The 27,220-nt window shown below is 40.0% G+C and overlaps 1 protein-coding gene across 1 annotated transcript in view; it reads left to right on the plus strand.

The window, feature by feature from the left end:
- Positions 1-26,243, plus strand: part of LOC111609311 — a 51,038-nt gene extending 24,795 nt beyond the window's left edge. The window contains exon 3 of the mRNA XM_023336908.1: positions 26,195-26,243. The gene's annotated coding sequence lies outside the window, so the exon portion shown is untranslated. The remainder of the gene's footprint in view (positions 1-26,194) is intronic.
- Positions 26,244-27,220: the final 977 nt, after the last annotated feature.

Consider the following 27,220-nt stretch of genomic DNA (forward strand, 5'->3'; position numbering starts at 1 on the left):
ATATTTATTTTTCATGTAGCTTCACCAATTTCAATTTTTATTTGTTCAACATCGCTGAATTTTCTTATTTTCCCATTCAAATGCTTGGAAGCGATGCCGGTGAGGCAGCAGCGAGCTCTGCCTCACCTTGGATTGCGCAACCCCTGGCTCTGCGCTGGCTGCTAAGCGGAGAGAGCATGTTGCTGTATGGCGTCAATAAAATGGTTTAAACAAATTTAATATGTGAACTTATTTCCAATAATTTAGCTTATGTATATAATGTACAGTGCTTTTTGTCACCAACTGTGTTTGTGTAACGTGTTTCGTGTAATGAGCGATTATAAACGGCAGAGAACAGGTTCGAGGTGAGGCAGGCAGTTCTCTTGCCTCATGGCAGGGGGCGCTCAAGATCCCAGACGTTCATCTTGTTCACTCCTCAACTGCCGAGTAAGTGACAGCGAGCTAGGCTAAACGATTCGGGAAGCAAGTCAAGTGCAGCGATAGATTTTGTGAGCTACAGTTTGTATGTGTAAGGATGCAGAAGTGAAACATAACCTGTAAACTGCTGTCAATCTATACATCTATTTGCAAATCTGATTCTGCTGACGTCAGTGCCTCACCAGCTATGAACCTCACCGCACGTCATTGGTCATCTGTAGAAAGTCTGAACCATTGTGGGGGCACTATTTACCCCCCATATAAACTCTGGAAGACTTTTAATATCCAGCATCATTAAAAGTCAAACATGATCTGACACAGAATACTCAAATAAGATTTCTATTGATTTTACAACAGCATGGGCATCAGCAGAGCTAAAGCAATGGTCAAGCCATGACGTTGTATGCCAAGCTTCACTTATAGCGAGGGTATAGTGAACCCTCGCTATATCGCGGTTCACCTTTCACGGTCTCGCTGCTTCACGGATTTGCATTGTGCATTGTGTTCTGCATTCTGATTGGCTAAACAGTCTCTCCGCTTCTTCTCTACCTGTGTGTCAATAACGTTGCGGTTTAATATGTACACGTACGTAAAACTACGGTGGCCCTGGCCACCGTACTAAACAGCTTCCCAGATTTAAGTTAGCAAATTCTCTTGCAATTTCAAGAATCTTTTTGCGCAGAAGAAAAAAAAGCGACAACTACCGATAACTATGTTCTTCTCTCGAAAAAAACACACCTGCACCGCGGGCTTTAGAAGAAAAAAACGCTACAGAGCGGAATCAGGATGCAGCGGCTCAGTCAGAAGAGCAGTGAAATACACGTGAGTCACTATTTGTCCTACTGTACTTTATATTTTTTTTCATAATAATTTTTCATTTTCTCCGGTTCTAATCCAATGACTCGGGTCGCGGTGGGGCGGTGCGGATCTCCGCAATTTGAAGCCTTCAGTTCATATTGATGATTAAAATGATTATTTTACAGTACAGTAGTTATTTGTAAAACAAACAAAAAACGTTTACACAATACTTTTATTTGTTAAAGAAATGCTGGGGCCTGTAAAAAGGTTTTATTCTTTGGTTTCAATGTATTATGGAGTATTTCATTGTATAATAATTGAAAAAAAAAAGGTTATTACATCAGGGATTTCGCCTATCACAGGTTCTTTTTGGAACGTAAACCCCGCGAAAAACGAGGGTTCACTGTAGAATAGAATAGAATAGAATTCAACTTTATTGTCATTGCACTGTCACAAGTACAAGCAAGGAGATGTAGTTTGCATCTATCCAGAAGTGCTCTACGAGATATAAATATTTATTTACAGATGTACAAGACTATGTATGTATGGACTATAAGGGGTTATAGCAAAGAGATATACTGTAGATATTGTGTATAAATATAAATATGGGAGCTGTATGCACAGATTATACAGAATATACAAGAATGTTAGGGAATGGGTTATATATGTATATAATATAATACAAGATAAATAATGGAAATAAAATTTACAGGTTGTATGTGTGTGTGAAGAAAACAGTCCGTGATGTGTGTGTGTGAGGATAGTCCATGTGTTATTGTTGTATGAGAGGATAGGGGAGTACAGTCCTTATAGTTTATGTTTTAGGTCAGGAGGCGTTCAAAAGCGTGACAGCTGTGGGAAAGAAGCTGTTCCGGTGCCTGGTGGTTCTGGTCCGTAGGCTTCTGTAACGCCTCCCAGAGGGCAGGAGGGAAAAGAGTGTGTGTGCTGGGTGAGGGGAGTCCTTTGTGATTTTCCCGGCGCTTTTCAAACAACGCTTCCTGTAGATGTCCTTGATGGCAGGGAGCGGTGCCCCGGCGATATACTGGGCAGTTTTCACCACCCTCTGCAGCGCATGCCGGTCGGAGACAGAGCAGTTCCCGTACCAAGCTGTAATACAGTTGGTGAGGATGCTCTCAATGGTGCAGCGGTAGAAGTTCATGAGGATCTCTGAGGACAGGTGGTTCTTCCTCAGGGTCCTCATGAAGAAGAGGCGCTGATGCGCCTTCTTAATGAGTTTGGAGCAGCTGGCCGTCCAAGTCAGGTCCTCGGAGATGTGGACTCCCAGGAACTTAAAGGTGTCCACACGTTCCACCACTGTCCCCTTAATGTGGATGGGTGGATGTAGGTCAGCCTGCATCCAGTCCTGAAGTCCACGATAAGCTCCTTGGTCTTCTCGGTGTTCAGCTGCAGGTTGTTTTTGTCGCACCACTCAGCCAGACGGTCTACCTCCTCCCTGTAAGCGGCCTCGTCATTATCTTTGATGAGGCCGATCACCGTGGTGACGTCTGCGAACTTGATGATGGCGTTAGAGCCATGGACAGGTCTGCAGTCGTAGGTGAAGAGGGAGTAGAGGAAGGGACTCATCACACAGCCTTGTGGCACTCCGGTGTTTATGATGATGGTGGATGAGAAGTGGTTGTCCAGCCGGACATGTTGAGGTCGACTGGTCAGGAAGTCGAGCAACCAGTTACACATGAGTGAACTGATGCCGAGGTCTGTGAGTTTGGTAATGAGTTGTGATGGGATGACAGTGTTGAATGCTGAACTAAAATCTAAGAACAGCAGTCTGGCGTAAGTGTTCTTACTGTCCAGGTGAGAAAGGACAGAGTGCAGCGCTATAGAGACTGCATCCTCTGTGCTCCTCTTCTGCCTGTATGCAAATTGGTGGGGGTCTAGTGTGGGGGGGAGACAGGATCTGAGGTGTGCTAGGACCAGCCGCTCCAAGCACTTGGTAATGATGGGGGTAAGGGCTACTGGGCGGTAGTCATTGAGTCTGGTTGGGTTGGGATTCTTGGGGATTCTGACGATGGAGGTAGACTTGAAGCAGGTCGGTACCACAGCCAGAGACAGGTTGAAGATGTCTGTCAGCACTCCTGCCAGCTCCCTAGAGCACGTTCTGAGGACACGTCCAGGTATGCCATCAGGACCCGCAGCCTTGTGGGATTTAATCCTGCTCAGAGAGTATAACTATTTGCAGGTAGCAGGAGTTGACTGGACAATATGAAATTGTTATCATCACAAAACTGACGCATATGTTTGGCAAATGAAGAATATTTATCAGATATATCTGCATTCATATCTCCTATTACATACACAGAGGTAAAATAATGGTCATCAATAAAAGAGTTTAAGAAAGCAAGTCTATTCAATAGAATAGAATAGAAGTACTTTATTCATCCCAGCAGGGAAATTACTTCGCAGTTACAGCATAGAGACAAGACACAATAACAACTACCACTGAGTAGTAGTTGTAGATAAAATAAAAAATAAAATATAAAATGCTATAAATTGTAAAAATATAAAATGCTGTTAATATAAAAAGCAATTTAAAAAATAAATTTTTTTTAGAATAGAATTTTTTTAGAGTAGAATAAATGTCTTCATTCTGAGGACACTCATATGGTGTTCATATGGTGTGTAGATATTAATAATGACTAATTCTTTGTTTTCAACTTTTAAATGTACAGCAATACACCAGTCAACACCGGTTCTGGTGACATTTAGAACTGGATCCAGCTTTTTGTGCCACAAAATGGCTACTCCTCCTGCGATTCGAACCCTCACTATACCCATAGAAGAATCCACAGTAGATTCACCAGCGCCACAGAAACAGTCATTAATACAGTTCAAACTTCCCAAATCCTGTTTTGATAAAAAAGTTTCTTGTAAACAAAGGATATCACATTATTGCAGCAGTGTATCCACAACCAGACGTCATGCTTTATCTCCATCTGTATTACCATCACACAGTCCCCAGCAATTGTAATAAATAACACTCATTAATTGGTCTATGAAGAATTCACTGCAGCCATTCCATCCAACCCTCTGGCATCACTGGAAGTGGTCACCCCAGGCCCTTTAGACGTTGTAGGTTGTGGCGCATAGTAACGGCGCACAACCAAACCCTCTGGCCACAGCTCTGGGTTATACACTTCTGCAACATTCTCACACTCCACACTGACTTTAAAAGAACTATATCTGGTGTTCCCAGTGACAATACGCCTGTGTTCTGACTATCAGTCCTACCTCGTCAGATTTTCCTACCATAGCACGGATAAGCTAAGTCTATCTGTTAGTGCTACGCGTCCAAAACTGCTACCTTCATGTTTACAAACAGAAAACTATAGCGGGTTGTGTTAATGTTAAATACATTGGATAACATTATTTGAGTGACGGGACTGAAGTGGAAGCTTAGGAGTTATGCTTAGCTTAGCATTAAACAATTTATATACATGACAAAACCAATCCGACTTGGAAGTAAAGAGTAACATGACGGTTTTGTAGAAATGTAGTGAAGTAGAAAGTACACTTGCTGTAAAATGTAGTAGAGTAAAAATCGAAAGTAACCATTATTAAATTTACTTAAGTACAGTAACGAAGTACTTGTACTTGGTTACTTCCAACCACTGGTCTTATTTACCAATTTAGCTGACCTTAATATTTCCTGTGTTTTATTTTGGTCATTATTGTTACACTTAATGTTGATATGTGTGTGATAGGCGTGTCTATCGGACATTTATAGAAATACGGAACAAATCGCGTCCCATATCGGTTCAATATGGGACGCAACATTTAACAGGCAAATATGGGACAATTCCTTATTTTACGGGATGGGTGGCAACTCTATCTAGAGGACTCAATCCACTCAAAGTTGAATGTGTTTGATGCATGCAGCACAAGCTCTTCCTGGCACATAGTCTTGATTTTGACCACAAGAAAGTTTAAAAACTCATCCTCTACCTTAAGCTTTCCGTCAATAGTCTTGCAGATCTGTGGTTTGGTTCGGGGGCAACTGGAGAAGGGAGCTCCCATGCCTGACTCCGCACCATCTGTCATCTTTATCTCAAGTACATACAGTAGATTTCCTTTCAGACAAAGATGTGTGTATCTCCGTCTTCATTTCACATCTTCAAGCAAGAAAAAACAACAACAACTCTCTTGCTTCTGTTATGTAAAGTCTAACAGATTGTTTGGCTGTCTGCCATGGACAGGACATGGCAAAATACAAAAAAAGTGTTGAACAGTGAAAGCAAAGAAAACAGTGAAAGCAAAAGAAAAGCAAGTGTTATTTTCAGTATTTCATTAAGTATTATGTTGGCTGAAGACACCAAGCTGTCAAAAGTCAGTACAGGCAGCTTTCTCCTGTCAGCTCAGTGTCCTTTTGGCTTTTCCAAGACATTATTCTTCCTCTTCCTGATATTGGAACCCAGCAATTTCAAATACACCATGTCATATTTGGTGGATGGTGTATACACCAAATATGATATCATATTTTAATGATCAGAGCTCTCCTTGTTAATTTTAACTGGACGGACTTGTCTTGTAGGTTTACATGTTAGCCAATCTCTTTCCATCCATCCATCCATCCATCCATCCATCCATCCATCCATCCATCCATCCATCCATCCATCCATCCATCCATCCATCCATCTTCTTCCGCTTATCCGAGGTCGGGTCGTTGGGGTAGCAGCTTCAGAAGGGAGGCCCAGACTTCCCTCTCCAGCCACTTGTTCCAGCTCCTCCGGGGAAATCCCCAGGTGTTCCCAGGCCAGCCTAGAGACATAGTCCCTCCAGCGTGTCCTGGATCTTCCCCGGGGCCTCCTCCCGGTGGAACGTGCCCAGAATACCTCACCAGGGAGGAGTCCATGAGGCATCCTGACCAGATGCCTGAGCCACCTCAACTAGCTCCTCTCGAAGTGAAGGAGCAGCGGCTCTACTCTGAGTCCCTCCCAGATGACTGAGCTTCTCACCCTATCTCTAAGGGAGAGCCCAGACACCCTATGGAGAAAACCCATTTCGGCCGCTTGTATCCGTGATCTCGTTCTTTTGGTCATGACCCAAAGCTCATGAGGGTGGGAACGTAGATCGACCGGTAAATCGAGAGCTTTGCTTTTTGGCTCAGCTCTCTCTTCACCACGACAGACCGGTACAGCGCCTGCTTCACAGCAGACGCTGCGCCAATCCGCCTGTCAATCTCCCGCACCCTTCTTTCCTCATTCGTGAACAAGATCCCGAGATACTTGAACTCCTCCACTTGGGGCAGGACCCGCCCTCCCCAACTTGAGATGTTCAAAGCTTGTGAAATCCTAATTGTGCTTTAAACTTCTCCACAGCTCCTCCCTGACCTGTCTGCTGTGTTCTTTGGACGTCATAATCCTGTTGAATTTATGAGGCATCACAGAGCGTGCTGTGGTAGCGAAGGGGTTAGCACGCCCCACATTTGGAGGCCTTAGACCCATGGACGTCGCGGGTTCGACTCCTGGTCCCAACGACCTTTGCCGCATGTCCTCCTTCAAAAAATGGTGCCGGCTCAGCTGGCTGCCTGCAGACACAGCTCCTGTCGTGTGCTGTAACTGCGAAATAATTTCCCTGCTGGGATGAATAAAGTAAAAATTATTATTATTATTAGAGCAGCTGGATTTCTACTGACATTACATCACACACATCTGGACTCTGTTTAGTGATTAGCAAGCATCAGGAAACTTCTGAAGGAAACTGATTGCACTCAGAACAGTGGGGGCTGAACACTTTTGCACACCGCACTTTTCAGTGTTTTTAAAAAAGTGTTTTGAATCATGTATCAGTTTCTATGTACTCATGTTCATGGTTGTAATGTGATAAATATGCAAGCTGTAATCATGTCCTGTATTTTATTGCAATGATTTGATTTGATGATGGGTTGCTTTCATAATGACCATACTGGGTATATCACTCAATTAAATGACTATGACTTAACACAGGCAGACCATCACTGCCCCTGTTCTGGACATGCTCCAGTTTGTCTACAGAGTCAACAGGTTTATAATGCTATCAATTTATTCTTTCATGCATACTTGTGACTCAACCTACTTATTTTTACAGATGTACAAAAAACAGAACTGACTATCAGCATAATTCTGTTTAGCTTAATTTTTTTTTATGTTCACCTTGTCGATTAAAATACAAAAGAAATAAGAAAATAAATCTTTTTATTTGCAGCAACTCTATAATGACACACAAGGTTTGTTTTGCAGACATGAAGCAGGCACTGTTATTCCTGCAGCCATTTCTGCTCTGCAGTGGGAGAGAGGCTCAGGTTGTATCTTTCTACACATTTATTACAGCCTTTCTAACAAAGAGTTCACAGCACACTGCACTGAAGCCAAATGTTGGAATTAGATGTGAATACATCATGGATAACAATAATTCACATAATTACTGAAGAAAATGCATTTGATATGCACAAAAATCTCAGAACATTTATTTTCAAAGGTACCTCTTGAATCTCTTTTGATGACGCCCTGTCATGCACAGTGAGGAGTTTACGTATCCAGCTGAAGTAGAACTCATTCTTTGTGCTTACACAACTAAAAATTTGCTGCGTCACTGCCCTGGTGCAGAGGAGACGTTTCAATACATCTTTGTCTGCCCAAGTTATTCTTCAGTTTGATAAGTCTTTCCTTTTTTCACTTCAAGTCCAGTGCCGGGGTCTCTGTTGCTCAGTCATAGACCCCTTATTGTTCTGTCCCTTTTGAAAAGTGATGCTGAAGTGCAGTGATAAATGGCAGAAATTTAGCTGCATTCCTTACAGTGCAGATGGAAAAACTATATCAGAACTAGAACATTTTTGACAATCAAACTAAGTATTTTTGTTTGATTCCAGTCAGGAACTCAGCTATATACTCAGTTTTTATTTGTGTACTGGAATAATTTAATGCTATTATGTCGTGACATACACATACACAACCATTTCCATCATTTGCTGAGATTTTTTTAATTAAGAAAGGAGAACTAAACAAGCTTGCAGTAGTGTACTTTTCTGTTGTGATTGCTGGGAAGAGTATTTTTTCTACTTTAAAAAGTAATACCATGCTGAAAGCTTTTGAAAAGTCTGATTCCAAAGTAAATCTAATGCTTTCAAAGAGTAGAGCTTTCATTCTTCACTTGGTAGCATGCCTCTGTGCTCAACTGTGCATGGTGACATTCTCAGTAAAAGAGACGGCAGCAGCCAGCCAGCAGCTTCAGCATTAACAGACAGACACAAGTGGAACTACAGGCTGCATGTTTGTGAATTTTTCATCAGTACATTCAATCCAACTCTCTGAAACGTATGTGTAATTTGAATCAAAGCATGCCTGTTCACTTTCCATTTCACAATTTTAGATCTTTTTTCCAAATGCCAACTTCTTACTATTTCAACTGCTCTCAGTATGCAATATGTATGACAGAGGGATTGTGATGGAGTGCCACTTTAGTTAATATTAAATAAATAAATATTTCAACAAAGATGGTCATAAAAAATACAAAAGGATGTAGATATGTATAGATGGGATGGAGACATTGACTTCACTTAAAATATTCTAAATGTATGTTTATGTTTTTTTCCTTTCTTATTTTTCATTTATGTGTTGTCTTGTTTCTTTTTATTACTTTCTTCTATTACTTTTATTACTAGATCACAGTCTTGCATCAAATTAACTTTGATGATGAAAATATTCATACAATATATATTATATTATTTACACAACCTTACAAGTTGTTGTCTCTAGAACTAGTCTCTTCAGTTAACAACCGGAAGTTGAAAGGTTTTCTGTTTCTCTTAGAAAGAGATGCAGAAAAATGGGAAGGAATAAATGCAAGAAAAAAAAGAGATTTCCTGAATAAAAAAACATTTACTTTGAGGATTTTGCTGATCCAAAAGTAATCAATCCCTGGCAACCAAATTCAAGATCAGATGTCTTAAACCTTATATCCAAAAGAAAATTCAGACCAAAACAACTTAAAATGAAAGAAAGTATAAAAAATTAAATGGAAATCTACAAAAAAATTACAAAAAATGTAACAAGTCAGTAATTGTACTATCACAATGTTTACATGTTCCAGGTTAGGTACTGAGGCTTTTAGAGATTCCTGTATCTAAAAATGATGCAGCATAAACTGTTTTACAATTTATACATGAATGAATAACATGGTGAAAATATGACTTCAAATCAACCCCCATTTTTTCTCTTGTGGCAAGTTAAATAACCCTGATTATTGCTGCTATTTTTTGACTGCATAACTTTTCAACCCCATATAGATCTGTATCATTTTATATGTCTGCCACTGTGCTACTGATAAACACATATTTCCAACACAAGGTAAAAGTAAGAATTATTCTGTTTTAAGCACAAAAAGTATTTTATAGAGCAAACAATGATCAGGTCCAAATAAATGTATTAAGAATGAGCCCTGTTCAGACTGTTTTCCTTCATTAACAGAAGGATCTCAATAATTCTGTCCACATGTAGAATGACAGTTTAACCCTGATCAGAAACCTCAATGAGTACAGCACTTTGTAGTCAAATTAAGGCCAAAGAATTGTAAATAAATCAGCGATGTAAAGGTTCATATAAAGGTGGGCAAAGTTTTAATTTTTAATATTTTATTTAGAAACCTGTTCTATGTAAGTGAAATATAAAACAGAATCTTGCTGTAAATAGAGACACTAAATAGTCCCCTGCCATATTTATTAAAGTGTGTCAGCAATATTTGAATCAACTAGACAGTTACTGAAGCTCTGATAAGCTGGAGGACTGCAGGACCCATAGGTTTCCTAGAGCACTCTGCAATGTATGTCAGGAGGCTGGGTTCATTTTTTTTTTTTTGACAAAATAGATTCATCTTTGTCACAATTTTTTTCTGTAAAAATGTACAGTTTATTGAATAGTCATTTTAATATCAATATGTTTGCCACAATTGCAACAGACTTCTTGGATGCAATATTTGGAAGGATATTTCAATTTATTCCCAAGCAAGTAAAATTGCATGCCACTATTAGTCTAACATTCTTTCAATTTCTACAATTGACTTTTTTCCCTTTTTTGTGGTGATTATACTAAAGACTGATTAGACATTGTGATGAAAGGAATGAAAAAAATAATATTTTGAAAAAAGTGATGAGGCAAGACAAATCTATGTTAAAATAGTAATTTTAAGCACATCATTTTAAGACAGGTTAAAAATGAAACAATAAAGCAATCTTTGGCCCTAATCAATCCAAAGTTTCCAACCAGGGCTGCTGCTACCTGGTGGTGAGTTTGCTCTGGTGGTGGGGGAGGATGCCAGTCAGACCTGGCAGGCCTAAATGTGTTGGGAGGGCCTGCTGGGAACATCTGCCGGAGTCCCCTGTGAGACGGAACTTTAACTCCCATCTCCGGCAGAAGATGGGAGACATTGAGTCTGAGTGGACCATGTTTCGTACCTCCATTGTTGAGGCGGCTTATCGGAGCTGTGGCTGCAAGGTTGTCGGTGCCTTTCACGGCTGCAACCCTCTAACCCGTTGGTGGACACCTTGGGTGAGGGATGCTGTCAGGCTGAAGAAAGAGTCCTATTGGGCCTTTTTGGCCTGTGGGACTCCAGAAGCAGCTGATGGGTACCGGCATCAGCTGGTACCCATCAGCAAAGCGGCATGCGGCTCCGGTGGATGCTGAGGCAAAAACTCGGGTGTGGGAGGAGTTTGGAGAGGCCACGGAGAAAGACTTCCGCACAGCTGCAAGGTGATTCTGGTCCACCATCCGGCATCTCAGGAGGGGGAAGCAGTGCAGCAACAACACTGTTTATAGTGGGGATGGTGTGCTGCTGACCTCGAGTCGGATGTTGTGGGCCGGTGGGCAGAATACTTCGAAGACCTCCTCAATCCCACCAACATGTCTTCCATTGAGGAAGCTGAGCCTGTGGACTCTGTACCGGGCTCTCCAATCTCTGGGGACGAGGTCGCCGAGGTGGTTACAAAGCTCCTCAGTGGCAGGGCCCTGGGAGAGGATGAGATTTGTTCTGGGTTCCTTAAGGCTCTGGATGTTATAGGGTTGTGTTGGCTGACACGACTCTACAATATTGCATGGACATCAGGGGCAATTTCCCTGAATTGGCAGACTGGGGTGGTGGTCCCCCTGTTCAAAAAGGGGGACCGGAGGGTGTGCTCCAATTACAGGGGGTCACACTCTTAAACCTCCCTAGTAAGGTCTATTCAGGGGTCCTGGAGAGGAGGTCCATCAGATAGTCGAACCTCGGATTAAGGAAGAGCAGTGTGGTTTTTGTCCTGGTCGTGGAACACTGGACCAGCTCTACACCCTCAACAGGTTTCTGTAGTGTGTGTGGGAGTTTGTCCAACCGGTCTTCATGTGTTTTGTGGACTTGGAGAAGGCGTTTGACCGTGTCCCTCGGGGAGCCCTTTGATACATGCTATCAGGTCCCTGTATGACTGGTGTCAGAGTCTGGGTCCTGCCACAAGTGGAAGAGTTTAAGTATCTCAGGATCTTGTTCATAAATGAGGGAAGAAGGGAGCGGGAAATCGACAGGTGGATTGGAGCAGTGTCTGCAGTGAAGCGGACGCTGTACCGGTCCGTTGTGGTGAAGGGAGTGCTGAGTCAAAAAGCAAAGCTCTCGATTTACCGATCAATCTACATTCCTACCCTCATCTATGGTCATGAGCTTTAGGTCATGACCGAAAGAACGAGATCACAGATACAAACGGCCTAAATGGGTTTTCTCCATAGGGTGTCTGGGCTCTCCCTTAGAGATAGGGTGAGAAGCTAAAGTCATCCCGGAGGGACTGAGAGTAGAGTCGCTGCTCCTTCACATCAAGAGGAGCCAGTTGAGGTGGCTCGGGCATCTGGTGAGGATGCCTCCTGGACGCCTCCCTGGTGAGGTGTTCCAGACACGTCCCATCTGGAGGAGGCCCCGGGGAAGACCCAGGACATGCTGGAGAGACTATGTTTCTCGGCTGGCCTGGGAACTCCTTGGGATTTCCCCGGAAGAGATGGAACAAGTGGCTGGAGAGGGAAGTCTGGGCCTCCCTTCTTAAGCTGCTACCTCCGCGACAACGACCCCGGATAAGCGGAAGAGGATGGATGGATGTTTGTGCATAATGTGCAAAATGTGTTGACATAGAAACATCTAGAAGCAGTAGAACGGTCCACCTCCCCCCCATTTACACTGGTGTTCCAACCACACAGCCTCTTTGCTGCTGGCTTGTTTGCCACTGGCGTCTGAATTTAATTCTACTCTGAGCACTTTGTCAGTTAGTTTGGTGATATTACTTTTATCTTATTTGTGTTTATTGAAAATAACTGCATTGTTTTGTTCCTATGCTGCAGCTTGATAAGTAAATGTGTGATTATATATGTAGACTAACATTCTCAATATTTACAAATATTGATTAGCATGCCCTTATTAATTTAACTGAGTGTAGAAGTGGAACCGTACTGTTTCTCTGTTTGTTCTCAGACCCATAACAGTACATTATTTAATATTTCAATGTGTTTCAAAACTTTTCAAATGTTATTTTTCTAACCAGCCCAAACCAGCACCTTTCTCACTCTTTTTGTTGTGTTTTTCAGCTGCTGCTGGCAGTTTGACCTAAATCTGACTGACCAGGACTGCAGCAAAACTGTAAAGAAATGGCTTTGTTATGCCTCAGAGTGGGAGGACGGCATCAAGGAACCAAAGTGACACCAACCAGACTCAAACTTGGGTTACCCCAACACATACTGTTTTCCCTGGTTCATACAGTATAAGGCTTAACCTCATGGACACTGTTCTTCCATGGACAACAGACTGTTGTTCTGACAGTCAAAGAGGAGTCAAATATGTTTACAGATCTATGCCTGTTTTCCTAAATAAAATGTAATATTAATGCCATGTTGTCATTAAGTTTGCGTACACACATTTTTGGAAGTATGATAACGTAAGTTAATCTTGAATGACTTAATACACCACGTCTGCCACTGTAATAGTTTCTTCACTAGTGTGAAGAAACAATTAATGGAAACTATTAATGGAAACTATAAACTATTATAAATAAACTATTATGATGTAGATCTGTCAGATCAAAAACATGTACATGAATCAATATTAATTCCTTAACTTTGATTCAACATAAAATCAACATAGATGTGCATGTAGATCCACATTCAGATGATGGTTGAATCAACAATGATATAGTGTTAGTTATGGTAGAAACCCTAATATTGATTCAATAGTGGTCACTGACATCTTTCAATATCATTTCAATGTCAGGCTTCAACATAGATTCAATGTTGTTCACATTTTACATATATTTTTCTATACAAGTGGAAACCACTTAGATGAAATGAATCTCTCATTAGACATTTACACCTCTACAAAGAATCACATGCGTTGCAGGGGAAGCTATATTTTCTTTGGTGAAAAATACTCTATCACCTTCATGCACATGTGAAGCAGGTCTATACACAATGTGATTTGCAACTAAGCCACGCCTCCATCCATCCATTACCTTTACATGCTTATCCTTAGTGGATGCCTATCATAGCTGTCAATGGGCGAGAGGCGGGGTCACCCTCGCCCGTGCTTCGCAGGGCAAGACAGAGACAGACAGGACAAACAACCATACACACACACACACACATACCTAAGGAGAATTTAGAGAGACCACTCAACCATTCAGTCATGTTTTTGAACTGTGGGAAGAAACTGGAGTACCTGGAATACTCAGAAAGACCATGGATTTTATCTGCTTGAGTTTTTTCTCTTTCTGAGAGTATCCTGAAAATAAAGCAGCAGTCTTGCAATAACTTAAAAATATTATGTATCAGACAGATTTACCCATTTACAAGTGATTCAGTTCTTCTGAGCAGGATAGTTTTCAACATACAAATCTATAGAATAAAAATGAGTTTTTGAAGATCCACCATATGAGTTGCCTGAGGCAGTGAAATGTACCTGCAGTTGGCGACAAATGGTTCCACTCCATCACTTTCTCACAAAGCACAGCTGCTCAAATGTCAATCTTTATGGTGCCTTGTGGCAGAAAATGACAAAAGTTATATGCCACCCCCTTAATAGATAGACTTCAATATGTTGGATTAATTATGAAAGAAATCCCACAACCATAATCATTGAGAAAATATTGTCAAAACCAAAGCTGATGGCATGGTTTTTTTCTTGAATTTTTAGGAGTAAAAACGTGTCCTTTGTCCCTTGTGGCATAAGATGAAGCCCTGGCAGACAATGGAAGAGATGACTGCATCATTATCTAGTCATGCCTTTCCTTTTAAGCAAGACATCTATCTGGACAAGCAGGTGATAATTTAATTCAAGGGATAGAATAATTGAATGTAAGCGAGTGAGTGAAGCATGTCAGTGAACTAATCTGATTTTTTTACACATCATTAGGAAGGTGTCCACCCATGCTAACAGAAGCTCTCCCTGTAGATCTGATGGACCAACTTTATAGATGTTCTGGAATCAGCAAATCTAATCTCTGGGACACACAATTTTTTTTTACATCAGATCTTGGATCAAAATAAATTTAACCCACTGACATACGGACTAAAGGATATAATGTGTATTTAAATACTTCAAAGGTTGGCTTTCTGTGAAGTTATGGTAATTGTACCAGATAAGTTGTTATTAATTAACCATGAAATTCTGTGTTAAATTGACTCCTATGAAATTAGCTCAGATTTCTTTCACATGTGCAGCACCAAATTATAAATATATATTGTAAAGCATTGGGTAGCTTCCAAAATGTGAGAATTAGAGAAGGCAGCAGAATGACAGGGTAGTTGATGTTATCTCAGGCTGGGAATTAATCTAACTGCAGATGTGGATAAGACCTTCACATGTTCTCAGACACACACTCCTGGGCTTGTACGGGCTGCTTCTTGCCTAAATTTTATTGATTGGTACTGTTCCACAGGCAGGTACCAATTTAGTACTGCAGTACCACCTTCATTTAGTCATATGACTAAATGAAGGTGAAAAGTAACAAATCTTTTGACCTCAAAGACCAAAAATGTCCAAGTGAACATTACTGGTGGAAAAGCAGGTACACAGTTAAAAACACCAAGCATTCAAGTAAATGAAATGAAAGCTGCTTTAGTTCAAGAAGAAAGTAAGTGCTTAGCAGTAAAGATGTTACTGCTGTTGTGCTTTAGTAGGAGTCAAGTTTTGGCTTTGAATTATTATAATAACTGCTTAAGGCAAAGTTACATGCAGTGGTGACTGCATCAATGTTTCCCCATTTCAGGTTGCTGCTCAGCTACTGCAGCTTAAGCGGGCACAGCTGGTTCCACTATGCCTCGTAATGAGCAGAGTATAAACCTGGGGGCTTAGAGCTGATCTCCCGGCCTGCAGTCTAGGGTAGCTTGGGTGCTGCAGAGTTTTGGTGGTTTGATGACAGTTTGTGTGATGCAGGAACATGGGTACTTGGTGTGTATGGTGCCCTTTCCCAGGGAAGCTGTGCACACATAGGGTTTGCTCTCCACATTTTTGTTGATAGGTGTTGTTGAGAACCAGCTGATTGTTCCTCCTTTGTGTTCCAGCTGTAGCTGAGTGGGGTCTTGTATTTGAAGATGGGAGGTCCAGTGTCAAGTTGTATGGTGCTGGCAGATATTTTATTATAAACTCTGGATGTTTATTTACACTCACTTTTTTCCCTTCAGGTTCATCCCCACCCCCTCTTCAGCCCTAAGATTCTTCTCCTTATTTATTTATTTTTTTAAATGAACCATTAATCATGTGTTTTTCTTTTTTTGTGTGTGTGTTAGCTTTTCTGTCTCTTAATCCCTTGGACATTTTTTGTTCCACCCTCATCTGTAGCGATAGACTGTCTTGGAGATGTAATAGGCAATTATTTGTGAAAGAAGTAATTTCCATCAAAATTTGCAAGTGAGGGCACCACTTGGTTTTAGAATAATGGATAAAGGCATATTTCCTAGCACTAGTGTTATCTGCACAGCAAGAATGAATAATTTCCCTCAAATGTACAAGTTTTATTAAGAAGATTCCACCTCACAATCAACAAATTTGCTGCGCTGGTAACATACAACTAAAATGGTGAAAAAGATAAAATTACAAAACTAAAACTACTAAAGGTATAAATGTAAATGATTTCACAGTTCCATATGAATTGTTAAAAATGAGAATCAAAGTTTATTTCAAGAGGAATTTTGCATCTCTTAATTAGTTTTAACTAATTTAGATTTGTTTACATCAAAATATGCTGTGTATTCTTCACATATGGAATGAAAACACATGAAATCCATATAGAATGATCTATAGTAATATCACTGTCCATTATGAACATGTACACTTAAAAACCAACAAATATTGAAAAGTTTTGTCAATTGGCTCTAAGTTAGATTAAGCATTAGTTTAGGCAAATGGACAAACCACTCAAGAAAGCATGCAACTCTGATGTGTTCAGAGGTGGAGAGGAGGCAGCAGACAATTAGGACAGTCAAAAATAAACACTTTTCACCAACCTTACAAAGTTTAATGGTTGCTGTACTATCAAACATGAAATAAGCACAGTCCAAACAACCTGCAAAATTACTAAGCAACCTGTAGGGTTGCTAAGAGTTGGGGAGATAAAACATAAGACCGTTGTCAGTCCATGCATCTGCGATACGTTTCTCATGTTCTCTACAGGTGAGCAGTTGTGCATACTTGTGACATCACAACAATACCTCAGGCTGTCTTAACGCCATACAATGCAAACACAAAACATCCTTTTGAAGAAGTGTCTTTAAATTTTGAATGAAATGGAAATTAATAACCCTTCAAAGAATTTATTCTGAATCTAGTTATCAGTTCTGACATTGATGATATAATACATAGTTCTCATGTGGCATCACACATCCGGTAACTTTGTAATGCTGGCAATGCTGGTTGGCTGAATAGCGTCTTGGTTAAGGAAGTTTGACTATCAAGGAACGTTTTTTATGTTTTATTCAAAGCTTGGAATAATTATTTGATACTGGGGAAAAGTATGTTCCAACTGTGCAGATGGATTAATAAAGCAGAGTTTTCACCATATTTTATAAATCATCAGCCTCAGTATGAGGTGCCCACCTTTTCTGCAGGTCTAAACACTTTCAGAATCATTAAAATATATATACAACCTAAGACAGTTAAATGTTCTTGATTTACTTTCAATAGTCTAATCTATATATTAGATTAGACTAATCTAATCTGTATTATATATACAGGTGTACTATTTATACACTAGTGTATATATAATACAGGTGTAACAGTAGGCTCAAACTGCATTCCTTGAGGGCCAGAGTCCTGCAACTTTTTGATGTGTCCCTTGACCTACACATCCTGATAAAATGGCTGAAGTATCTCCTCAGTATGCAGTTAAGTTATCCAGAGTCCTGCTAATGATCTCATTTGACTCAGGTGTTGAAGCAGAGATATATCTAAAAGTTATAGGACACAAGCCCCTGAGATCTGGAGTAGCCCACCCCTGGTAACTAAGGCTAGTTTATCCAGAGGACAGTGTTAGAATGTTATAGTGTTTCACATTTATTTATACTTAACACTTGTCCCCATTCAAATAAAGAAAAAAAGTAATAAGAATATATTTCCAATTATTCTGTGATATAGCAAATAGAAATAATTTTGAATTGCTAACTGGTTTGAAAAAGGAAATGTTTAGTCTCATGTTTTCAGAAGGTCATTTGTCTTTAAATAGTGTATGTAAGAACCTCAGACGATATTGTATCTGTACAGTTTCACATCTGTTGAGACTGTGCGCTTTCCTGTGTTTGTGTGTGTGTATGCGTTTGTGTATGGACGGTTGGGGGGATTGACTGGCTGGCAGGCACAGATTGTGAGCTGTTGCTCATCAGTAGGGAGCTTAAAAGAATTGGCAGAACCTCTTGTATGGCAAAAATGAATAGGACTTGGCTCAAATTTACAAAGTTGCCCCAATAAAAATGTTTTTGAACTACTTGTGGTGAAAGAAGATATTTTCTTTGAATGGCAACATGAGACATCATGCAAAACCTGTAAGCGAGGAAGGGTCCATTACTGACTGAACAAGTCAATGAAACATGGAATATGAGTTGTGGAGACAAAACCAAAAATAACAACTTTGATGTCTGGTTCTGGTGTTTCCTGAAGAGCTCCCAACGTCTCTGGCCATATTTTAGTGTTTGCTCTGACAGCAGGATGAAAAAACAAATCTGGACTTTTTAATCATTTACACTTTGTCTCACAGAGAAGAAAGTCATTGTCAAGGGAACAAAAAATGAGATTCTGTTTTAGATGGAGATGAGAGGATGCTGAGGCCTGCTCAGAAAACAAGGATAAGTTGTAGTATTATCCTAATAACTACAGTAATAAAAACTCATCATTAGAACCCAAAATCTTGGAATGAATTAACAATAACAACATAAATAATAGAAACCATCAAACAAATATTGAACACACTTATTACCACTAAATTCACATCAATGAATTGGAAGGAAAAGGTGTTCCATGTGTCCATTCCTCCAGCAGTCTTGGCTTGTAGCAAAACCAGGCTGATGTTACTCCTGGTGTTTTTATGTGTGTGTTTAAGTTTGCAAGCTATAGGTAAAATGTTAGATAAAGATAGTGAAATAATGATTGATAAGCTGCAACATTTCAACTGTTGCCTGCATTATAGTGCTAATTCATGACAGAATTTCGGCAAGTTGGCCCAACCATGCAGGGCCCTTAAAGTAACCTCTTCTTGTCACAACTCACATTTCTCACCCCCCTCTCGTGCAAAACCTTTGTGTGATTGGTCAGAATTTAACGGTTGTGTTTTTTATGCAGGAAACAACCCCAATTTCCTGTAGTCTGTTTTTCAGCCGAACAGGGTGGGTAGTTGTGAGGAGCAGTTTTCTGAGGGCATGAGGAAGTGGGAGCAAAACACTAAGCTCCTCCTGTTCAGTTCTGGTCTGATGCAGCCTGCGAATATCCCACAAACGTCAACAAGATGTTGCAGCTCATCTATATTTTCCTGCTGCTCCAAGTTTATGAACTGGTAAGAGTTGTATATCTATGCCAGGGGTGGGCAATCCTGGTCCTCGAGGGCCGGTGTCCTGCAACTCTTAGATGTCTCCCTGGTCCAACACACTTGAATCCAATAGCTGAATCACCTCCTAAGTGCAGTCAAGTTGTTCAGAGTCCCGCTAATGACCTCATTATTTGACTCAGATGTGTTGGAGTAGAGATCCATCTAAAAAAACTCTGAACTGTTAAAACTCAGCAACTGTTAAAAGTTGCAGGAGACCGGTTCTCGAGGCCTGGAGTTGCCCACCCTTAATCTATGCAATGATTGTTGTGTTTATTGTGCTGTTGTAAACCACACATATGACAAAATAACATAAAGGATCGGCTTGGTGTGTCACGCAACCATGTGACCATGTCAACTGTTCAGTTCAGTTTATTTAATGTTAATTCACATAAATGTCATCTCGAGGAACTCAACAAAAAAAATCTGATCCATTTGATCCTAGATGGCCTAAATTCAGTCCAACCATATTTGGTCCCTAAGATGAATCTTAAGAATGAATGCCATATCTCTGCAGCAATGTGCCTGATATAACACATGATGAACAACAAATATTAAGCAAGGAATGTTTACAACGTTCCATGACATCTTGACAAAGATGTCCCAAGGGGTTTGGAGTTTGCTTTTGTAGTGAGGAATGATTGTTTACACCACACGCAATTTCTGGTAAGCTTCATAGCGTAGCATCCCTCAGGATCAAACTGGTAGTTTACATGTGTCTCAGCCAGACATCAGAGATTGGTTTTCCACAGATGGTCATGTGTCAAATGATTTGTCACAAAAGATATATTTATTTATTATTTTACATTTTAGAAACAGATAATACTACCTTCTTTATCTGTTTGGGACAGGGATGTTTAGTCTCACTACCTTTTTTCATAGGTTTCTAACATAGAGTAGTTGAATTCAGAAATTTGATGCATGTGGGACACCAAATCCTGCGGCAGCCTCAGTAAGCCAGAGCTGATGATGACCCAGGCCAACAATGAGCTTATGAATGTCATCCAGTGAGGTCAAGGCAGTCCCAGTGTATCTATCATAGCTGCCAGGCAGGTCAGCCAGTCAGATCCCTGTGGTGAGCTGCCTTCCAGAATCATAGGGGATGCTCTATTGCCTCTCTGACTTCACCTCTTCAAAACCTGAAGGACAGGCAACACAGATTATCTATACAAATAAAGAAATCTACTTCCTTTATCATTCAAACTTCCCATACTTTTTATTTGGGAACTAATTTTCTGAAAGTATTAAACATTTAAGAAAATGGTGTGTAAAAAGCCTCATAGTTTCACAACATACAGAAATGCAGCTACAGCTGCATTTCTAAACTTCTGAATGTTCCAGTGAGCACCATTGGAGTCATAGTTGTGAAAAAGAGCATTTTGCAATAAGCCAGCCACAGTCGGGTGCCCTTGGAAATAATTCTGACAGAGGAGTCAAAAGAATAATCAAGAGTTTAAAAAACCAAAAAGTACTCTGAGATCTCCTAAGGGTCCTGAAAATAGCAATTATGGCCTCTATGAACACTCTTTGCACAAAATTTCTCTTTTAAAGAAAAATCATGTAGAAGCTTAAAGTCTTTCTCCAGAATGTTGGTACAAACCAATGAAATACTGAGAAATAGTCTAGTCAGAAGAGACCAAAGCAGAGTTCACTTGATGTCAATACACGCAGGATGTTTGGATGAAGAATGGTTCTGTACATCAACCTAAAAATAAGTTAAAGTTAAGGGTAATATAGGCAGAGACCTTCTAAGTTATAAGCATAAGTCATTTGCACATTGCAGTAAATATTTTATCCACATTTTATATTCATTTGAGATACTCTAAAATTTTTATATTTTTAATCTTAACATGCTTGTTCAGTATAGATGTCAATGTATGTGGAACATATGGAACAGAGTATTATGAATTAATCTGCAGTCAAGCATGTGTTTTGATGCGTTGAAGTGCACTCCATGTCCATGTTTTGTTTGTTTGTTTTTAATCGTGAAACTGTGTAGTTGCTGAGCAGCATGCTCAATTCATCAGCAAAAGTAGCATTTTTTTCAGAAACATATTAAAGATATTTTGGTATTTTTCTTGGCTCAAGTTTCCTTGCTGACTCTGACTCTCCAACAAGCATTATCTATGGAATAGAAAACTGTGCATGAATGACTTTCTCAGTGGCTTTGTCCAGAAAAGAGATAAGGTGAAACAGAATGACGTCATAGTTTATAAAACAATAATTGTGTTTTGTTCCTTTTCAATCTGTTCATGATAACAGATTTCTGGTTGGGTAGTATAAAGGTTATTCAAGATACTCAGGAAAATGGTTAGATTTTGCTTTAGATAATGATGTAGACCAGACAGAAATATTTCACAATATTTATCTGCTGATAAATGTGTTGTTTGGGATTTGTTCAGGCTACATTATATTAACAGGGTTTACAGCTCTCTTTATAGATTTCTACACAGTTCAGCATTGTTTGATCATATTTCTCTACTTGTCTATCATGATGCTATATGCAGCTTCTCTCATTTAAAAACATTAGTTACTACAACTTCTACATCAACTTTTACATCAGAAAAAGTTCATATTTAAAGTTAAAGTTTATATTTTTCCAATTTCCAAATGTTTTTCAAAATAAAATCCTACAACTGCTCTAGCTCTAAAAATACAACACCTAGACACTGCAAAGAAGACTATTCCATCGTACTGACTAAATAATTTGAGCAGAATGAAAAGAAAAGTCAAAATTGGCAAGTTTGTGTTACTAGAAGACCTAGTTTAAACCATAAAAATTTCAAACTTGTAAAAATTTTTATTTTGCAGCTTTTCTCTATTTTAGAAATTTGTATGTCAATTTATTTCTGGTCAAAGTTGCGCGAGAAGCTCTTTTCTCTCATTGCAAGACAGTTATGAATCAGTTGAATTAGGGGTGCACAGAGTTATCGGTGCCAATTTCCTTAATTTTGGGAGATTGGTGATCGACTTTTACACGTGAAGCCGATCTTATTAACCCATGTTATCAACCTCAACAAAGGTCTAAAAATCAACCACTGTGCTTTTCTTTTCTCCCGTGAGAGAGGTTTGACTGACAAACCGGCTGACCAGATCATGTCTGCACATTTACCGTTAACAATAATCACCATTGTTGCCAATTCAGCAACTTTCTTGATATATTGAGCAACATTTCAGAGAAAAAAATGGTATTGGCCAAAATCGGAATCAGTAATTGAGGCATTTTAAAAGATCGGTAATCGGCCAGAAAACTGCAATTGGTGCATTCCTAACTTGAATTATTTTTCTGTTATACATGATTATTTATGGATGCTTATATTGCGTCAGTCAGTTTAATTCTCTTACCTCTTCTCTATTTGGCCATGCTCAATTTGTTTCACTGTCTAAGCCCTGGTTAGTGCTTTTGTGTTTTCCAGTGTGCATTTAAGATAAGATAAGATAAGATAAGATAAGATAAATCTTTATTGTCATTGTCACAAGGACAACGAAATTCAAAGGGTGCCATCAGTCGGTGCACATGCCCAAAAACAAAAAATAACCGTCTCACAATTCACACACAACGCAAGAATCAACAAACAACTGGCAAAAAATTTAAAATAAGAACAGCCACATTCTCGCATACATCATTTATGATGATTAATGGTTGTTTTTGATTGCATTTAGTTTTGTTATTGCTATCGGGTAGAAACTGTCTCTGAGACGGTTGGTTCTTGTTCTGGTTGCTCTGTATCTTCTGCCTGAAGGCAGCAGTGTGAGGGATGCCTGCATTACATTCAACACTGACTGACTGTAGACTTCTCATATGGTACTCATACTCTACCACTACGCTACCTTTCCAAATATTTTTTCTGACTTTACTCTGTTTTATTGACCCTGAATGCATGCTGCCGTTTTCTACCGTCACCACCTGCAAGTCCAGGAGGATTGAATGCTGCAAGTCAATGAATCGATGCAATGTACTGGGTTTCCCTAGGAATAAACTTTGTATAATACTAAATGATAACCATGCATGCACTTCTGTGCATGCATGGTTATCATTAACAGTACACAACTTCAATAATGAATAAAATTAAAGGCACACACCTGTCTTTGTAAGTATTGCACATACTGTCATTTAAAAAAATTGACACCCTAGTTTTTTTCCCCCAACTTTCGTCTTCATTTTAACGTCCGGTACAATTATTTTCCATGTTTTCATGACTGTAGGTATCCAACCTTAAAATATAATGTGAACCAGACAGATATAGCTGCACACTTCTCACCTTAACAGCGTCTCTGTACAGCAGCAGTGTTGAATGTGCGGCTGTGGATGTCAGGGTGATGGAAAGATGGCCCCCGATGCAGATCTCCAAGGCTTGCCATTCTCATTTTCTCAGCTTAACAAATACAACTCATTCTTTGATGCCCCACAGAGTTGCCTTTGAATATTACAGTTCCCTTATGATGGACAGAAAAGCCTGAATCTCATCGCGATCTTCCACCACAGTCGGAGGACTCCCGAAACATCAATCAAAAGCCAACTTCAGCGGCCGCTTCATCCAAACTTTGAAAACTCTGATGGTGAATCTCTTGAATTTGAGAGCTGCTACCTGAAATCAATCAATCAATCAATCAATCGAATTTTATTTGTATAGCACATTTCAGCAGCGAGGCATTTCAAAGTGCCATCATAACAAACACAAAAGCACAGTAATGCAACGTAGAATCGACAATCAAAACATTGCATTAAGTCAAGTGCCATCATTAAATTTGTAATTGATTACGTTTCAAATACAACTGTAAACAGGTGGGTTTTTAGTCAAGATTTAAGGGAAGTCAGTGTTTCAGCTGTTTTACAGTTTTCTGGAAGTTTGTTCCAGATTTGTGGTGCATGGTATCTGAATGCTGCTTCTCCTTGTTTGGTTCTGGGGATGCAGAGCAGACCAGAGCCAGAAGACCTGAGGGGTCTGGAAGGTTGATGCAACAACAGTAGATCTTTAATGTATTGTGGTGCTAAGCCGTTCAGTGATTTATAAAATAACAACAGTATTTTAAAGTCTACTCTCTGAGCTACAGGGAGCCAGTGGAGGGACTTTAAAACTGGTGTTATGTGCTCTATCTTCCTGGTTTTAGTGAGAAAGCAAGCAGCAGCATTCTGGATCAGCTGCAGCTGTTTGATTAATTTGTTGGACAGACCTGCGAAGACGCTGTTGCAGTAATCAATTCGACTAAAGATAAACACATGGATGAGTTTCTCTAGATCTCGCTGAGACATTAGTCCTCTAATCCTGGAGATGTTCTTCAGGTGATAGAAGGCCGACTTTGTAACTCTTTATGTGGCTCTGAAGGTTCAGGACAGAGTCCATCACTATTCCCAAGTTTCAGACCTGATTGCTAGGTTTTAGTTGCAATAACTGAAGCTGTGCATTGACTCTAGATCATTCCTCTTTAGGTCCAAAAATAACAACTTCAGTTTTGTTTCTGTTCACCTGGAGAAATTTTTGGCACATTCACACATTTATCTGTTCTAAGCATTTATTCAGTGATTGGGTGGGTTCAGAGTCACCTTGTGACATTGTACTGTAAAGCTGTGTATCATACTAATGGTAATAATAATAATAATACATTTTATTTGTAACGCACCTTACATTTCAAAGAAATCTCAAAGTGCTACAGAGACGAAAATAGATTATAAAACTTACAATAAAACATACAATAATACATCTCACACCAAATGGTAAATTAAAACTTACAATTTAAAAAAGCTAACAGATCTAAAAAGCCTGTTTAAAAAGGTGTGTCTTAAGACCTTTTTTGAAGGCCTCCACACCTTGTGGGGCTCTCAGAGACTCTGGGAGGACATTCCAAAGCCGCGGAGCTACTGCCTGAAAGGCCCTGTCTCCCATGGTGGCAAGCTTGGTCTTTGGTTGATGCAGGCGGTGAGAGGTGGAACGAAGGCTTCGAGAGGTGGCATGTGGTATGAGGAGTTAATTGAGGTAAGCAGGGGCAGTGCCGTGGATGCATTGATAGGTGAGCAAACAGAGTTTGTAATGAATTCTTTGTCTGATCGGTAGCCAGTGGAGTGCTTTGAGGACAGGAGTGATATGGTCATATTTATGCCTCCTCATCAGTACCCGGGCAGCACAGTTCTGGATGTGCTGTAGCTTTTTTAGGTTTTTTCCAGGAATCCCGACAAGGAGGGCATTACAATAATCCAACCTGGAGGAGATAAAGGCATGGATCAACCTTTCAGCATCTGGTTGGGAGAGGGAGGAGCGGAGTCTGGCGATGTTTTTAAGATGAAGAAAGGAAACTTTACAAAGGTGACAGATATGGGTATTAAAGGTGAAGTTAGAATCATGCCTAACTCCAAGGTTTGTAACGGAGGTGGAAAGGGGGATGTTATGGCCAAATATTGAGATACTGCTGAGAGGTGAAGACTGGGTTTAATGAGGGGTGCCAAAAAGGATTGCATCCATTTTATTGCTGTTGAATTGAAGAGAGTTGTCAATCATCCAAGCCTTTATCTCCTCCAGACAAAGCTGAAGTGAGGACGGGAGAACTGTGGGGGAAGTGGAGTCCATTTTCATGTACAGTTGTGTGTCATCGGCGTAACAGTGGAAGGAAACCTTGTGTTTATTGATTATTTGACCAAGGGGGAGCATGTAGATGGTAAAAAGGATAGGTGTTGGAGGCTGGAGGTCTAGTCTTGTGGGGAGCTGTCTTTTTCCACCAGGAGGAGACATGAGGTCGTGGTTTGTTGGAGGGCGGCTCCCTCGCACCGGTGCGTAATGGGCAATCCTCGCCCGCATAAGAAGAGCGGACGACGGGTTCGCCAGCGCCAGAGTGTTATACCAGTAATGGTACCCAGAGCCCCTGAGTGATTTTCTATGAGCTTCGTCCGAGAATCCTACTCTTAGTAATCATTCCTTGTTTTCCTGTTTTCAGGTGCATCTTTGTGACGCTGAGTAGTCGGCTTGTGAGAACCCAGTTCTGGCCTTGTATTCCCTCCTTCGTGACGCCAGTACTCCCCTGTCTGCCCTCTACGTCTCTCCCTTCCGCGACCTCGGAAAATCCACCCAACCTCCGGATCCCGGACCGGACTCCTCCACCCTAAACCCAGCCTTCAAGACTCCATATCCACCTGGGGGTGGATATGGAGACAAATTAAAGACAAATTACTTGTAAGTTTGTAATTATAAGTTTTAGACCAATGCAAACATACAGCCATGGATAAAATATGCTCTTAAAGTGAGCCTGTCCTTTTTCTCTTCATTAAATTTCTTTGTATTTTGTTGGGTAAAGCAGTAGGGCCTGAGCCTAAGAAATGGATTGAAGGATCATCTTCATGAAGGAATATAGCACCTTTGACAACAAGGCTTCTATAAGCTAATAACACTGTTCTACATCACAAAAACTGTGGATTCTAGCTGTTCTCATTCCTCTGACTTTTTTCACCCTAAAGGAAATCACGACCGTGTTGACCTTTTTGGAGAACAGCTTGAATTTATTGTATTGCAGTATTTTAAAGATGAAATAATTAGAGTTTTGGTCAAATTTAATTATTTGACAAAACTAATATTCAAAAGCAAAATTATTTGAAAATGGCCATTGATGCTGTTTTAGATATTTTGATGAAGACCTTGGTGACATTTGACTATGACAAATGTCACCATATATGTTTGAGTTATTTCAGTGTAAATGATCGACTGTAAGACTTGACTTAAATGCTTATATATTTGTAGGTAGTCATGCTGTACTTATTTTTTATTTATTTTTTCATACAAATCTGTGCAATAAGCAGGTTGTGTAGGACAATGTTGATATTTCTGGAAAATTTAATGGCTCTATCCTTTTTTATTACTTCATGTAGGTGACATTATAAATTATTTAAAAAATGTCCTCACTCAACAAACATGATGAAAGAACAGAAATGTTCTTTCATCATGTTGCTGTTGAATTCAGTTTAGAACA

This window comes from Xiphophorus maculatus, chromosome 7 (genome assembly GCF_002775205.1).
Source record: "Xiphophorus maculatus strain JP 163 A chromosome 7, X_maculatus-5.0-male, whole genome shotgun sequence".
NCBI classification, from domain to species: Eukaryota; Metazoa; Chordata; class Actinopteri; order Cyprinodontiformes; family Poeciliidae; genus Xiphophorus; species Xiphophorus maculatus.